Here is a 9,204-nt window from a genome sequence, read left to right on the forward strand (position 1 = left end):
GAACAGCTCTATTTTGGCTGTTCTTATGGCTGCTATGGAAATACCTAGAATTCTTTTTACCTTCAGCAATGATGATAAGTACTTCCTTTTGTGCTGGAGTTTAAGTATTTGCTATCATTCCATATGCCAAAGCTCTCTTGCAGTATTTCTGTGTTTTAGTCATTTCTTTATTGTAGTATTTGCACTTCATTTGATTTGAAGTGGGATAGAATCCATCATTCTCAGAAATTGCTTTCCAGTGTGATCTGTTTCCCTATGAACTTCTCGAGCTTGTATAGATACAAGAACCATAGCACCCCATTATTTGAGTAGCTCTCTGAAAATGTTTAGAAAATAACAGGACTCAAATGGTTTGTCACTTCCCCCCCCCCCCCCCCCCCCCCCCCCCTTTTCTCTCTCTCTCTTTTTTTTTTTTTTTTTTTTTTTTTTTTTTTTTTTTTACAGCTTTCTATCAGGTGCATTTTGGAAAATGAGTTTGAAATTTTCCAAACCAGAAACCACCAATCTATCCCATGGTCTCCATCAACTCCTTCAGTAAACACCAGCTATGTGGAGTCTAAAGCTGCATTGTAGGGAGTGTATATGTCCACAAACACTTCATCCTGCAGCAGAAAAGCCTTTTAATAAACCTTTTTGTAGATACAAATAAGCCTTTTTTATAAAAGGTTTTTTTTTTATTAAAAAAAAATCCTTGCAGAGGAATGCAAGCTATACAGAAGAAGGTACAAGAGATGGGCTTATATTTTAGGTAAGGCTTTTCCAAATCCATAATTTTACCTTAAAAGTATTGAAGATGTAGGGACTCCAAATGCACAGTAACACAAGTGCTGTTTAGGATGGGAGAAAGAAAATTTTATGGATGCTGACTATAGTGAGAGCCTGTCCAGATAGCATCTCCCTTCTGCCCCCTTTCTCTGCCCACGGATTGCAGAGACCAGATCTATGAAAAAGAAGAAGGGAAGGGAAGGGAAGGGAAGGGAAGGGGAGGGAAGGGAAGGGAAGGGAAGGGAAGGGAAGGGAAGGGAAGGGAAGGGAAGGGAAGGGAAGGGAAGGGAAGGGAAGGGAAGGGAAGGGAAGGGAAGGGAAGGGAAGGGAAGGGAAGGGAAGGGAAGGGAAGGGAAGGGAAGGGAAGGGAAGGGAAGGGAAGGGAAGGGAAGGGAAGGGAAGGGAAGGGAAGGGAAGGGAAGGGAAGGGAAGGGAAGACAAAAGGGGAGAGGAAAAGCAGTGATATCAATGTTAACAAGGCCAGGAGCCCAGCCTGGCATGGACAGACTCCCTCCACAGCAGTTAACGGCACAGTGCTAGGAAGGAACTGACCGCTGAAAATGAATCACAGAATCACAGAATGGCCAGGGTTGGAAGGGACCTCAAGGATCATGAATCTCCAACCTCCCTGCCACATGCAGGGCCACCAACCTCCACGTTTAATGCTAAACCAGGTATCCAAGCAGAAAAAGCGAATGTATAGGAGAAGAAAAGATAAATAAATAAAAAGTGAAGGTAACAGCAGCGGAGCCGCCCTCATCTTTGAGCTGTCATCTCGTCACGTGAAACATCAGCCCAGTATTGTGAGAAGGAACAGCCTCAGGGGAGGGCGCTGGGGGGATCGCAGCCGTCCCTGAGGCGTGCGGCCCCTAGGGGGCACTGCAACACCGGAGTGGAGGCGGCGCCCGGCCGCGACGCGCGGCGTGTGAACGGCGACTGGAGCGGGCCAGGGCGGGCTCAGCGCGACGGGGTGAAAGAGGGCCCGTAGGGGTGAGACAGTCGTTGTGAGCTCTAGTTAAGTGAATGCTACAAAAAATCGGCGTTTTACCTCCTCAGTCCTTTAAATCAAATAGCATTAAATTTTGTGATGACAGATGAAGATATCCAGGCTTTCGTCTGTTGTGAGAGAGAAGTGGAGCACAAAATAAATTGCATTAAGCACAAGCATAACATCCTTGTTTCCGGTAGACTGTGCCAAGGCCCGTACAGGAGAGCTCTGAAGTGACTGGAGCTCAGAGGCCGTGATTTTTAGGGACTTGAACAGACACAAATGGGATTATGAGTTAAAAAAAAAAAATAAGGCTGTGGAATAAACATTTATCTTTATTCTCCTCTTACAAGTGGTTTTCCTATTCTATTAAACATTAATGCAGATCAAAATCTAGTGTTGCAACGGATTTAAATGGGAAGCATATCACTGAGTAGAAATTGATAAGCAACAGCCTTTTTTTTTTTTTTAATAAGAATTTTTTTAAATAAGAAAAAAAAGAATTAATCCTTCTTTTGGAAAGACTGAATAACATAGGGTGGTTCTGTACAGCTGCTTTCACAAAGCAAAGAACAAAACACATCAGACTACAGATTGCAGATTGCTGTCACTCCGCTCATGGCAGCAATAGATAAAATGATGGCTGGGCACAGACATTACAAGTAGGGGAAGAAAACTAATTTCTACCTCTGTTATTTTCTGCTGGGGAAAAAAAACACCAAACATACATACACACACAAAAACGCTCTCGAAGTGTAAATTAACAAGACAGCTCCACATCACGACGTAGTGCTTTATCTTCTTAACAGGAAAAGACAGGAACATTTGTAATAGAACACCTTCAATTTGAGCAGCATAGTAACATTCAGTGTTTTAAAATAATGAGCATCTTGTGCACTGCTGCTAGCACTGTGCCTTTTACCACTGTGTGACAGATGCACTTAGCCCAAAATTTACAATTTGCAGTCTATTCCCATCTTTCCCAATGATCCAATGATGGAAACCTTTGCATTCATGTTATTTATACTGAGGATAAATCTAAAGAGTTCTATGGAATTCATCAAGGAATTCATTTTTCCTGTTATTTTTTATTAGTCAGTTAAATTTTAGAATACTTGGATCCGTTTGTGTTCTCCAGAATCATCCTATCCTGTGTACTGGAGAACTCCAGTGGGCATCTGAGATGATCTAAGGACACAGAACTGGCAGCACATTGGGTTGGCTCTGTTTGCAAGCCTCGGTGATTGGAGATGTGGTCTCACTGGGTTTCATCACAAGTTGGAGGGATCTAGGCTTGCCTGGATGCACACTGTCAGGCAGCAGTTTCTCTGGTGCCCTGTCTTCTGCCTATGCACAACCACTAATCAACATCCTAACAAGAACAGAGAGTTCAAATGCTTTGAAAGCTGTGCATCTTTCATGTATCACAGGAGATTATGCTTTTGGGATATGGAGTCAGTCAGCTGTAAGCTTTATTTGAAATGTATCTCACAGTTTAGCAACATCAACTGCTTCTACTCTGATGGAGGATCAGGCTGTTTTGGCAGAAGGCTGTGAACTCTTCTGTGACACCAACCTTGTCCATGTTCCCACATTCCTGTGGGGAGGAAGAGGACCCAGCTCCAGGTCCTGCTCCTGCCCCCAGGCTTTGCAAAGTGAGTATGACATCTCAGATAGAAATATTTCTTTTGATTCTGTTCTGAATCAAGTAACCCTTAGAGTCTATGGGTTTTGGTGAAGGTGAGCAACCACCAGCTGTGTTGACAACGCTAAGGAGCTGGTACATCTTCTTATGTACAGGCTTGTGCAAAGCCTCCGAACTGTCAGTTCTCCTACACCTTCCAGCTGGCTAGAGAGCAGCAGAAGAAGTGGGTGGCAATGTGCTTCTCTTCACTGGATATATATATATATATTTCCTCTTTCAGGTTTCCTCATCTTTCATTCTGAGAGGATTGAGTAAAAATTAGTTCAGGACTCGAAACTGCTCGAAAGGCAAATGGGATCCTGGGCTCCATCAGGAGAGGGGTGGCCAGCAGGGACAGGGAGGTGATTGTCCCTCTCTACACAGCTCTTGTGAGGCCCCATCTGGAGTACTGTGTCCAGGTGTGGAGCCCTCAGTACAAGAAAGACATAGAGATTTTGGAAAGGGTCCAGAGGAGGGCGACTAAGATGATCAGGGGGCTGGAGCACCTCCCCTATGAGGACAGGCTGAGGGAGTTGGGCTTGTTCAGCCTGGAGAAGAGAAGGCTGCGGGGTGACCTCATTGCAGCCTATCAATACCTGAAGGGAACCTACACCCAGGAGGGGAGTGAACTCTTCAAAAGGGCTGACAACAGCAGGGCTAGGGGAAATGGTTTTAAGTTGAAGGAGGGAAGATTTAGGTTGGATGTTAGGGGGAAGTTCTTTACTAGGAGAGTGGTTAGGCCCTGGAACGGGCTGCCCAGGGAGGTTGTGGATGCCCCGTCCTTGGACGTGTTTAAGGCCAGGTTGGACGGGGTCCTGGGCAACCTGATCTGAATATGTATGTTTGGTGGCCCTGCTAGGCAGGGGGGTTGGAACTACATGATCCTTGGGGTCCCTTCCAACCCGGGTGATTCTGTGATTCTGTGATTCTGTGATTCTGTGACTGTAAGCCATGCTGTCATCATCTATGGTTATGTGTGTAAATTATCCTATGAGGTGCAGCCATAAACATTTTTTTGTTGTTTGTCATTTTGCATGTAGATGTGTATATATAAATATGTGCACGTGCATTTACATATTTGCATGTTGCACACAAGTATATGATGTATATACATATATGCAAACACACAGACAGAGAAATATATGTATGTGTCTCCGTGTTAATATGTTACTTGAAATGATCTGCACTGGATCTTTATGTAATAGCTGCACTTCAAATGAATGTGTTGGCACCTTGCTTTTCATTTCATTTTTCATTTCAACACAGTAGATACACAGCTATTCGTTTTTTACTTATTTCTATAAGTAATGGCTAATTTGGAGGCAAATTCTTTTCCTGAATTTTTTATAAATCCCTCTTAAATTGTGAGTGAAATCTGCCTCTGGGCCAAAAACCTTACCTGGCACAGGGTCACCTGTCTTCGCTGAATTTAATGGAGATATGTGTACTGCTATTAATTAAAAAGATGGCGATTTTTCTATATATAGTAGGCAGCATGTATAATTATGCATGCTGTAACATTTTTGTAATTGCTTCTCTTTTGACTAATACAAGTAACTCCCGCCTCATCTAAAAGTAGGTCTAGAAAAGTAGTTATTTTTAGCTTGGGATTAATAGGCAAGTTTTAAATGAGACAATTTAATTCTAAATGACCTCAGAATTTTGTACTTCATTCTTAGGGCCTTAGAGGAAGATAGTGGTCTAGCCAGCATCTTCCTGATCTGTTTTCATGATAGAGCATCTGGGGCCAGTTGAATACTGGAGCAAACTTTTTTTCAGTAACTTTTAAAATGCAAATCAATATAAACCCAAATTGTTACAGAGTGCTGATTTTAATTTTTCAGATACAATAATTTATTTTAATTTTGATGATTATTTTGTACCTGTGGGAATGTTATTGCAGCTGCACTAATATACACCCGTTGTTAATAATCTGTTATTAATGAACTTTCTTTCAGTTTTGAAGTCAATGAGGACATATTACCCTCAGTTATGTACTCCTATTAAGCACAAATTTTGCCAGAGAGGAGTAGCAATACTCTAATCTTAAAATATGAGTAAGTAGAACTGTAAGATTTTAATATTTGCTCCATAAAAACTCTTACCTGTTGCAGTAACGAGAAAACAACAGCTGAGGACCCTTCTGCAGACTAATATTTCAGGCACTGTGGCTAATATTGAAGAAATTAATGACATTGGTGGGTTCAGATGCTGCTCACTGGTTATTTTAAACAAACTGCAGATTTGCTGAACCACTGACTGTTATTTAGGTGGTTCTCCCAGAAGACAGAGGACAAGAGATCTGATATGATTTTTTTCCAGAGTTTCCAGGAGCACCTTTAGAGCTCAGTCTGTGGAGAATACATGCTTCACAGCTCTAATAGCATTCTTTTGAAAGGTTAGTGAGCATGTGAATAAGGGTGATTTGGCTTATGCAGCGTACCTGGATTTTTAAAAGCCTTATGCAGGGTCCTCAGGAAGAGTGTTCAAAGAAACTAATCAGTTATGAAATGACAAAAGAGGCTTCATTTTTTATTAATAGCTACTAGTGAGATCTATCAAGGGCTATTAAACATAATTGTCCAGTCGCAACCTCTATTCAGGCAATCCTTAAAATGGTAATTGCTGGAACTGGGCTGGCAAAGATATCACCACCTGCTCATCCTTCACTTGTGCTCTTTCCTGAAGCATTTGCTATTGGCCTTTGTCAAGAACATAATACTGAGCAAGGAAAATTTTACTCTGACCTAAAGCAGTCTTTCTGGTATTCTTAGCTAAGTATAGAAATCACAGAATCACAGAACTGCAGGGGCTGGAAGGGACCTCCAGAGATCATCGAGTCCAACCCCCCTGCCAAAGCAGGTTCCCTACAGCAGGTCGCACAGGTAGGCATCCAGGCAGGTCTTGAACATCTCCAGAGAAGGAGGCTCCACCACCTCCCTGGGCAGCCTGTTCCAGTGCTCCGTCACCCTCACTGTAAAGAAGTTCTTGCGCATGTTTGTGCAGAACCTCCTATGCTGCAGTTTCCGGCCGTTTCCCCTTGTCCTGTCTCCACACACCACTGAAAAGAGTCCAGCCTCGCCATTCTGCCCCCCACACCTTAGATACTTATAGACCTGGATCAGGTCCCCTCTCAGTCTCCTTTTCTCAAGGCTGAACAGACCCAGTTCACTCAGCCTTTCCTCATAGGAGAGATGCTCCAGGCCCTTCACCATCTTCGTGGCCCTCCGCTGGAAAATTTACACCAAGGAATAAAAAGTATCTATATTTTGCTCTTTTTAATGATAAAAGGTCTCTTCTTTATGTAATATAATGAATTTATTTAGAAATAGACCAACAATTTTCACATCAGTAACTTATTTTCTGAAGGGTATCAAACTCACAACCTTTGAGACCTTATTGTCCTTTTTATTATTTTACTTGTTGCAGTACAATGTCGTGGGCAGTGCAGAAATACATAATTCATATAGGTTTTAGAACATTTCAGGGAAAAGAACATTGCTAAGACAGTCCAGTGAGTTGAGTGAGTTGTCTGCAGAGCTCTGGGTGGCTGGCAGGAACAGGAGATGGCCAGAATGACTTGTGTGCCTGACATAACTGGCCTTGGGTAACTCGCACAGCTAAAAGCACTGAAGTAGTGAACACAAGGAGGGGTTGGAATGCAATGTATATGCATTGGTAACAATTTGTGACAGTGTAAGAGTTTAAGAGACAGCAAATATGTTCAAGTCAACTTCCGTAAAAATGAGCATTCTACCCTTTCTTATATATTATTTCCCATTGAGACTGCATACATACAGTGATGAGCTCTAATGTATACAGAAGCATTCTTCTCCCATAAGAAATACTTGTAGGAGGAGAGATTTATGCCTGCATTCTAAACAGTAAAACTGACCTCTCGGTCTGTCAAGCTGTCAGGAAGATCTCTTGGCAAGTTATAATTGTTCACTCTTACTTTTTGGCCAATCTATTTGGCTTCAGAGGTACAACATATTATTTTAACAACAAAGATGCCATTTTTTTGGGGCACTAACACTTCCCTTTCACCTTTTTTAAACCCTTTTTTGATTTAAGACTATTTTGTCTGTTGGTAAGGATTGGCACTATGTTTTTCAACAGCCTCATATCATATGTAGAATGCCCCCAGCCCCTTGTTTTGAGTAATTTGGCAAAAGGTGACCAAGTTGCAAATAGCATTTACTTGTGTCCATGAAGTGAACCTGTTTTAGGTGAGAGGTCTAATAAAAGGCAAAGAGATTTCCTGATGGCAGCTAGCAGTGAATCAGAGCTTGGTGACAAAGATGCTGTACATGCCTTTGCCTTCCCACCTGGTAACTAGATAAGAAGAGCCAGATTCAGGCTACTCAACAACAGAGGCAGATTTCAGCTCTGGTGCTCCATAAAAAGAATAAAATGTAAATCGACTTTTTTTTTTTTTAAAGTCTGGAAGTTGAGAGACCAGGTGTGAAAGATATCAGGGTGGTTCCAGGGGTGATGTGGATGTTAACTGAGAGAGATCCACATAGTGCTGGACTGAATGGTGCTGGAGGTGTATTGAAGTTCGCTGTCCAGTGCTCATTAACCTGGCAAAATCAGAGGCCAAGAAAAGCTCTCATTTATCTCATGCAAAGGGAAGGCTACTCAAAAGCTTTCTTAATGCTTTCTTAAATTACATGCTTCAGATTAACATCTAGTTCCCTAAGCTTCTCTGAGAAGTCAGTGAGAAGATGATAGTTAATCCATAGCTGTTTTTCTCACTGGCTTAAAGAGGAATTGGAGGGGAGAGGGGGCTTTAAACTCTGATAAACTCTGACAGGACTCAGAGCTTCAGGATAGTGGTGGGATGTGTTTCAGGAGGGATGAGCTCTTTCTTGTGTGTATTTCATAAACCAGATAATGGAGAATGAAAGTGGAGAGCAGCCAGAAGAGTTAGATCAGGTAGAATGAACCAAGACCTGTTCATTCAAGCAGACAGTGTTCTTTCATTTGCAGTCAGTGCAGTCTGTATTCATATATAAAATGTGGACATTAGCTCAAAAGGAATACATTAAATCCATTTTTTTTAAATACCATTTTTATCAATTGAATTTGCAATGATGGATTCTTAACATTAAATGCTTAGCTAGTGAAAGATGCTATGGTACATTCCGAGTAACTTTCCTACCATTCAATTTAGTAACAAGCATTTTCACATAAGTGGTACAAATGCTGATTCTTGCTGAAAGACAGGAAAGAAAACCTAGATGAAATATGAATGTGTAATCAATACAGAGGTTGAACCACCTGCAATAAGAATATGCATCTGAACAACCCTGCCTAATCTAGCTTCATTTAGTTTGGTATGTTTGGTATGTGTTATTTTCAACTTCTGATACTTGTAGCATTTCCTTAATATCTAGTAAACATCTAAAAGCAAAATAATTAGAAGTTTTATGCACACTCTTGCCACATTTTTTATTTCTGAATAAGATATTTTCATACTTCTCTTTTTCAGATATACTTTTTACTTTACTTTTTCAGATATGAGGCTATACTCCACTAAGTACTAAAAGGTTTGGAAAATATTTTTTCCTATGTTCCAATTAAAAGGTTTTTTCATCTCACGTTGGTGGAAACCTATTTGTATGTGCAGCCCTATTAAATTTAGAAGCAAATTCAAATGAGTAAATATTGCATGAATAACAGCAAAGGAATTTTCCAATGACTCCATCAGATTTTTATTGATTTGTAAGGCCAGCCATCTACATATTGCAAACTAATCTTTTTT

The sequence above is a fragment of the Lagopus muta genome, chromosome 2 (assembly GCF_023343835.1).
Source record: "Lagopus muta isolate bLagMut1 chromosome 2, bLagMut1 primary, whole genome shotgun sequence".
NCBI classification, from domain to species: Eukaryota; Metazoa; Chordata; class Aves; order Galliformes; family Phasianidae; genus Lagopus; species Lagopus muta.